Below are 8,016 nucleotides of genomic sequence, written 5' to 3' on the forward strand. Positions count from 1 at the left end.
CAAGCAAGGATCATGGATTGAATCCATTGAAAGCGATGAAATCTTTTATGATATTCAAGTTCATGATGATAATAAACTGTATGGTCTTACCTTCAAACATCAAACAAGCGTTGTGTTCGTGTTTACCCTTAGAGATAATCATCGTGATAATCATGTCGTTGAACGATTGGTTATGCTAAATACCATACAAGATATAGATCCTGTTGGAAGATTTATTTTTTCTCATGCATCCTTCAAACCAAGTCATCAGATGGTAATGGACACTAGCACGGGGGAGTTGTTGCTAGTTCGTCATGAGCGAAGTAGCAGTTACGACACATCAGTTCGTACGGAAGGGTTTAGTGTTTTTAAATTGGACAGAAGCAATCTTAAATGGCGTGAGGTTTTTGATATTGGTGATCGTTTCTTGTTATGGGATTTTACCGAGGTGAGTCTTGTGTCTGCTAAGGGACTCAGAGTTGCAGAACGGTTTAAGAGGGGCAATTGCATATTTTTCTGCCATGCAAATACTCATCGGGAGCAGAAATATCCAATACCAGATATTCAAGATCGATTTCGATTTAAAGAACATGATATGGGTGTCTTCTTCTTGGCTGATAGAACCATTAGCTATTTTTCAATTAGTTCTTCTTTACCGTTTTCGCTTCTGAACATGTGGTTCAGTCCTGCTCCTTAGTTAGTTTAATAAGAAACTAGGCCACGCTTAGTTTGTATTTTCATTTTGAGAATTGAGAAATGTTACTCATCATTAGAATTTATTGTTTTTTTTTATCATCAATTAGTTATTAATATGAAACCTGAGAATTAAAGTATATTATTTAAACCTTTGTGCCGGGCTCTACCCTAATGTTGTTCAGTGCAAAAGAAGAGGAAAACGGACGGCGTTCTATACGAAAGAAGTTGGGAAGGTTGACATCCATCCAGCTTCTGTCAATGCCGGGGTTCATCTCTTCCCTTTGCCTTACATGGTATACAGTGAAAAGGTGAAAACCACCAGTATCTATGTTAGAGACTCTACCAACATTTCAGATTATACCCTGCTTTTGTTTGGTGGTAATCTTGTCCCTGGCAAAAATGGCGAGGGCATTGAGATGCTTGGAGGTTACCTTCATTTCTCTGCCTCAAAGAGTGTCATTGACTTGATAAGGGTAATGTCCCTCAATCTTGTTCCAGCATATTTCTGATGGTTTAGAAAAATTAAGATTATACACATTAATTTTTTGGTGACCATTCACATGTAGTTATCTTCTTGTGAAGACCATAAGTAAGAACCATTTGACAGTTCTCAATTATCATTTTCACATAAAGACAATTTTATGCGAGTGATCATCTCATTTTATCAAAAAATTTAAGAAAACACAACTTGTTACGATTAATTCGCTACGGGATTTGCAGAAATTACGTGGAGAGCTTGACAAGCTTCTGAACAGAAAAATTGAAGAACCAGGATTGGACATTACTGCAGAAGGAAAGGGAGTGGTTGCTGCTGCTGTTGAGTTGCTTCACAGTCAAACCATTCGCTGATTTCTTTTTTTCATTCACAAGGGTTTGTTCTTCAGCTGAGTCCTGCCATTCATTAGTAATAGTATTATATAGATTTCTTATGATTTTGCTAGCAGCTATTTTCAATCACTTATATGGAATGTACATGTGTTATATCTGTTTTGTCTTGTTTAGGATGGAAATACTAATGTTAGACAACAAAAGTAGAAAAGGGACCGATTTTAACATTGTATTCTTACCAACATAGGAGGAAAAAAAGGGTTAGCAGTAGCATTATTTGTCTGGTGCGTGCGAGGGAGAATGCCATGTGGGTCAGTGTTTTCATGTTTCGTCCGAGTTTAATGGACAAGAGTAAATTATATTATTGTTCAATTAAATTTATTCATTGAGATAACATTTTAAGTACATGATTTGGTAATTAGTTATTTTTATCCGCCCCATGGAGCAACAATGATTCCACTGTGCTCTCTGAAAAATGGCCGCAAGAAATTGACCGTAGCTATAATAATAGGGTTCACTCGGGTGCAAGGTTGGTTGGTGTTCAATATATTTCATTATGAGTGGTTAAAGGACCAAACTTTCTCTGAGCTTTCATTCTTCAACCCGTTTTCTTGAGCCAGATTCAAGCTTCCAAAACTGTTTTTGTTTTCTGGAGGCCCGTGTTATTATCAACTTCGTGTTGCATTCAATTCTGCACTTCTTATGCCATGTAAGTACTAGCCAGGAGTGTTCCGGTAGTCAAATTCAAGAACATGACATAGGAGTCTTCTTGGCTGATAAAAGTATTAGCCGTTTTTCAATTAGTTCTTCTTTGCTATTTCCACTTCTAAATATGTGGTTCAATGTTGCTTCTTAATTGGTTTGATAGAAAATCTTAATTTGTTTTTTCATTTTTCATTTTTCATTTTTATTTTTAGTATTTTTAACTTTTTAAAATTGTACCGAGAATAAAAATAGAAAATAGAATAATTTTATTGTTCTTATCTTTTTTTTCTAAAATTCTAAAAATAAAACATTCAAGATGAAAAACAAAAAATGAAAATACTACTAAACCCAAGACAAACTCTTTATTCTTATTATTATTTTTTTTATAAAAAATAGGAGACTCGAATCCTAACTTCTTAACTGAGTATAGAGAGACTATGTCATTTGAACTATAGCTCGTTAGCTTTATTATTCTTATTATTCTTGTTATCATGACAATGCAATTTGTGGTTTGATCTTAATTTTGACATAGCATAATGTTTATTTATCTTGATTTGTTCTTGCATCTATATCAAAAATGCTATTAATACATCAAAATTAGTCACTAAAATCAGTCACTAATATATTTGTATATAAATATATATGTAATTTAATTAGAAGTAATTTTAAATGATATTTTTCAATAAAAAAACTTTTGTAATTAGCAACTTTTAATATTTTTTATTATTATTTTGCCAAAAAACTATTAAATTGTTTTTAATATAAATATAAATTATATTCATTTATATGTATAAAATTTTAATAAATACAAATATAAATTATATTTTTTTATGTATAAAATATTTATAAATATAAATATAAATTATTACTCATAAAAAAATAATATTTATTAGTCAGATAATATTACTCATTGAATAAACCTATTTGAGAAGTTTTCACGGCTAAAGATTTGCCTATTATCTATGAAATTTTGGTCAAACATCCACAGGTAAAGTGGTAAATAGAAATATGGTAGTAGATATTGGGTTATTATAAATTTTTAAATTAAAAAAAAAATATAGGAAGTCAACTATATTATAACCTAATTTAAATAAATTTTTTATATTTTTTGTTTTAAAATTTTAAAAATTAGAATAACGAAAAATTATTTTTTCTTTTTTATAATAAATTTTCTGTTTTTCAACAAATTAGCTCTAATTAACTACTTTTTTAATTGATTCTTTAGTAGACCCGTTTTTAAATTTACAGATAATCAATAAACACATAAATATATGTTGATTTTATTAAAGTTTCTATAATACATGCATTAAAAAATTCGACCCAATAATTTATCCGAAATAAAAATATTAAGTCAGTTACAATTGAATTAAAGGATTAAAATTTTCATATTCAAAATTTGAAAAGTTTTTTTTTAACTGATTGGGTACTGCGAAATAGAGCGGCCTACCTATATGGTAGGCATATTAATATCTAAAATTTAAAAATAATTTTCGTTACTAATATTCTTAATTTTATATTAATATCTAAAATATAAAAGAAAAATTTTACGTTTTAACCCATCAGATTATTTTAATTTTAACCAAATTTTATTTAAATTTAGTTATAATCTTAAATCATGGAATTTACAAATCAATTCAATTCTTATTTTAAAATTAAATCAATTTGAATTCAAATGTATTTTAAACAGATGTTTAAATAATTTAACATATATAATTAAAAATAAAAACTCACTTACAATAGTAAAATATATATTTAAAATTCGTTTTGGGATATATGGTGCATCAGAAACGTCTGTCACCAGACGGGCAAAAGAAGAGCAAGAAAACTGGAAGGCTTGGGACTTAGCGGTGGAATCCGGAGCAGTTTTATATGACGAGGAAGAAGATATTATGGCCATTCTCCAGGCTCAAAATGAGAAAATAGCTCTGAAGAAGAAGCAAGCTAAACAGAAAGAGAAAGCTCGCCGAAGTCGTCCGAAAAATAAAAAAAAGGTGTGTACAATTATTACCAAATGATTTTTGCATCATGAAATGTTCGGGGGTTGGCGGGAGTAGGGAAATTGAGTATGGTCAAAAAATTCCGAATGAATTTCAATGTGCATATGCTAGGCTTAATAGAGACAAAGAAAGCAGTAATAAATAACTTTGATGTGGTACAACTGTGGGGTAATGCTGGAGTGTGTTGGGAGTATGTGGAGGCGGAAGGTGCATCTAGGGGCCTGCTGCTAATGTGGGATGCAACGATGTTTCAATTAAGTAATTGCTATAAGGGAGCTAGGTGGTTATGTCTGGATGGAGTGCTGATAAAAAACAACTTTAGGTGTGCGGTTTGCTTAGTGTATGGGGAGCATGATAGGATGGCAAAACTTGATGTGTGGGAGGAACTGAGCTTTTTGACTGGGTTATGCCAGGTACCTTTCTGTTTTATGGGGGACTTTAATGAGATTGTCCAAGTGGAAGAACGCCTCGGGGCGGTTTCTATGCCAAGGTCGGCAGTAGAGTTTTATTCTTGGATTCAGGACATGGAGCTAAGGGATCTAGTTTTGACTGATCGGAAATTCACATGGTTCAGGGGTCAATCATGTAGTCGTATTGATAGAATCATGGTCAGTTTGGAGTGGTTAGAGGAGTTTCCTGACACAAGGGTACGAGGGGGCCCACGAGGTTTGTCAGACCATTGTCCGCTGATTATGAATGTCACAATGGTGGGAGCGGTCCGAAGACCGTTTCGAAGTCTAGATTCATGGTTTTCTCATGCTGGATTTTTGAGAATGGTGAAGGAAGAGTGGAGAAGCATAGGGGATGGTCAATTCCTAGATAAATTGAAGGCTTTGACGGGTCCGCTAGGAAAATGGCATAGAGAGATTTTTGGCAATATAGACTTGCGGATTAACAAGTTTGAAGAGGAAATAAGGAAAGTAGATGATATGGCGAGTCATGGACTGTATGATGGAACAATGGAAGCTCGTCGAAAGGCACTCGTAAGCTCTTGTAAGAAATGGTATGTTAGGAAGGAAATCCATTGGAAGCAGATGTCACGCTCTAGGCATGCTAAGGAGATGGATAAAAATACTAGATATTTTCACAATATTGCCTCGGCTCGGAGGAGGAGCAATCGTATTGACGCCTTAAGAATCCATGGAAGACTAGTGAGGAACCAGGCCCGGATCAAACTGGCTATCAGGGATTTCTATAAGGACTTGTACCATCAGGAGATATCACCATTAATAGGAGTTCGGGATGGATTGGTTCGGAGAATAACTGAGGTGGAAGCAGCGGAACTAGAGTTGATGCCGACGGCAGAAGAAATAAAGGCTGCAGTATGGGATTGTGAGTCATCAAAAGCACCTGGGAGTGATGGGTATAATATGAATTTCATAAAGAAATGCTGGGTGGAAATTGGGAGGGAATTCACGGAAGCTGTGTTGGGTTTCTTCCAGTCATCTGTGTTACCTCAGGGCTCGAATGTTACTTGGGTGGCGTTGGCACCAAAATTCGTTGGAGCTACCGAGATAAGAGACTTTCGACCGATTAGTATGGTGGGCTGTGTATATAAGGTAATATCTAAGGTGTTGGTTAGAAGGATGCGGCAAGTGATGCCAGGGCTAGTGGGAGAGACTCAGAGCGCCTTTGTGCAGGGCAGGAAAATCCATGACGGGGCTTTGATAGCATGCGAAACTGTACAGTAGCTGAAATTAAGAAAAAGGAGCTCAACAATAATTAAGCTGGATTTTCAAAAAGCGTATGATAAGGTCAAATGGAGATTCGTGGATATAGTGCTGCAGAAGATGGGATTTGGTCATAGGTGGCGGGGGTGGATTATGGAGTGTGTGTGTTCTGCGTCAATGTCAGTTCTTATTAATGGAGCTCCAACTAAGCCTTTCAAAATGGAAAGGGGTTTACGACAAGGTGATCCTTTGTCTCCGTTTCTATTTGTACTTGTTGTTGATGTGCTGCATAGGATGATTGGGGAGGCGGTTAGGAATGGGCACATATCGCCGCTGTTGGTTGGACGAGATCACATTGAATTATCACACTTACAGTTTGCGGATGACACTATCCTATTCTGTCCGCAGGAGGAAGAGACAGTTAGGAATTACCAGCGTCTTCTGCGGTGCTTTGAGCTGATGTCTGGGTTGAGCATTAATTTTGAGAAGTCCAGTTTCATTCCGGTTAATTGTGAACAATGTTGGATGCAAAAAATGTGTCGTTTGCTGGGATGTAAGGAGGCTTCCCTTCCTGTTCGGTATCTTGGCATATCATTGGGAGCGAATCCGAGGCTAGTGAAGACATGGAAACCAGTGATTGAAAAGGTGGAAGAAAAGCTGAGTCTATGGAAGGCAAAGTCCCTCAATAAAGCGGGTAAGCTGGTTCTCATAAAATCGGTTCTTAACAGCCTGCCTATATACTATCTAAGCTTGTACAAGATGCCAAAGGCAGTTGCGGAGAAGCTGATTGCCTTACAACGGCGATTCTTATGGAGTAAAGAGGATGGGAGAAACGGTATGCCACTAGTGAGGTGGAAGGTGGTGATGGCTCCTAAAAAGGCAGGTGGATTGGGAGTGGGAGATGCAGTGCTTCGGAATACAGCCCTTCTGTTTAAATGGTGGTGGCAATTCTCAAAAGAGGAATGTCCCTTATGGAAGAAAGTAGTGTGTTCTTGCAATAATATGAATCCATCTGAGATGCTGTGGGGTCAAACTGTGCCTTCGAAAGGGGGTCCTTGGAGGGATATTTGCCAGCTCCAAATAAAGGAGCCACAAATAAGGGAGAAGATGATCAGAGGTCTATCAATGGATGTAGGAAATGGCAGAACAACCCATTTTTGGGAAGATATCTGGCTACCTGATGGGGCTTTGAAGGAGTTGTTTCCAAGATTATTCTCGATCTCAAACCTCAAAGGAGCTGTTATAGGGGACTGCGGATTTTGGGATGGACTAGAGTGGATATGGAGCTTCCAGTGGAGGAGGCAGCTGTTTCAATGGGAATTGGAGCTCTTGAACCAACTCCATGAGAGCTTACGGTCAGTAACACTTACACATGAGAGAGAAGATAGGGTCGTCTGGAAATTTGATAGAAATGGTACATTCTCCACGAGATCCTTTGTAAAGGTGATGCAGGATTCGGTCATCCCGGAGGCCATAACTAGCTATAGTTTCACTAGTGCTGTTTGGCGGGGCTTTGTCCCGCAAAGGGTGGAACTGTTTACATGGTTTGTGTTGATTGAGAGGGTGAATACTAAAGAACGACTATCCAAATTAGGAGTTATTGGTCAGCTTGATAATATATGTGCATTATGCGGTAAGGCTGTTGAGTCTGGATTTCATTTGTTCATTGGATGCGAGGTCACTTGGCAGGTATGGAGCGCATGGTTTTTCGCCCTTGGAAGGTCATGAACTATCCTAGGTACACTGAAGCAACATTTTTAGAGCTGGACGCATGCTGCACAGAGAAAATTAGAGAGAAAGAGGTGGTTGATTGGATTCTTCGCTGTAATTTGGGCAACTTGGTTAGAAAGAAATGATCGGGTATTCAATAATCATGGCTCAGGAGTGGTGGAAATCATCAACAGGTCCTTTACGCTATCCGATGATTGGATTGGTGATGCTCCATTTGGTTGTTGATGGCAATGCCGAAGATAACGAAGGGTTGAGGTGTCTCTTGCGGGTTTCGTAATACTTGTATTCGAGGTAACTTATACTTATGGATCTATGCTCCACTTTGTTGTGTTGAGCGCTTTTTCTTTCAAAAAAAAAGGTGAGTCACCTTGGTTAAATCATTAACCTAACATTTGATCCATCATCTTTCC

This window comes from Arachis ipaensis, chromosome B2 (assembly GCF_059453495.1).
Source record: "Arachis ipaensis isolate K30076 ecotype BB chromosome B2, ASM5945349v1, whole genome shotgun sequence".
Classification (NCBI taxonomy): Eukaryota; Viridiplantae; Streptophyta; class Magnoliopsida; order Fabales; family Fabaceae; genus Arachis; species Arachis ipaensis.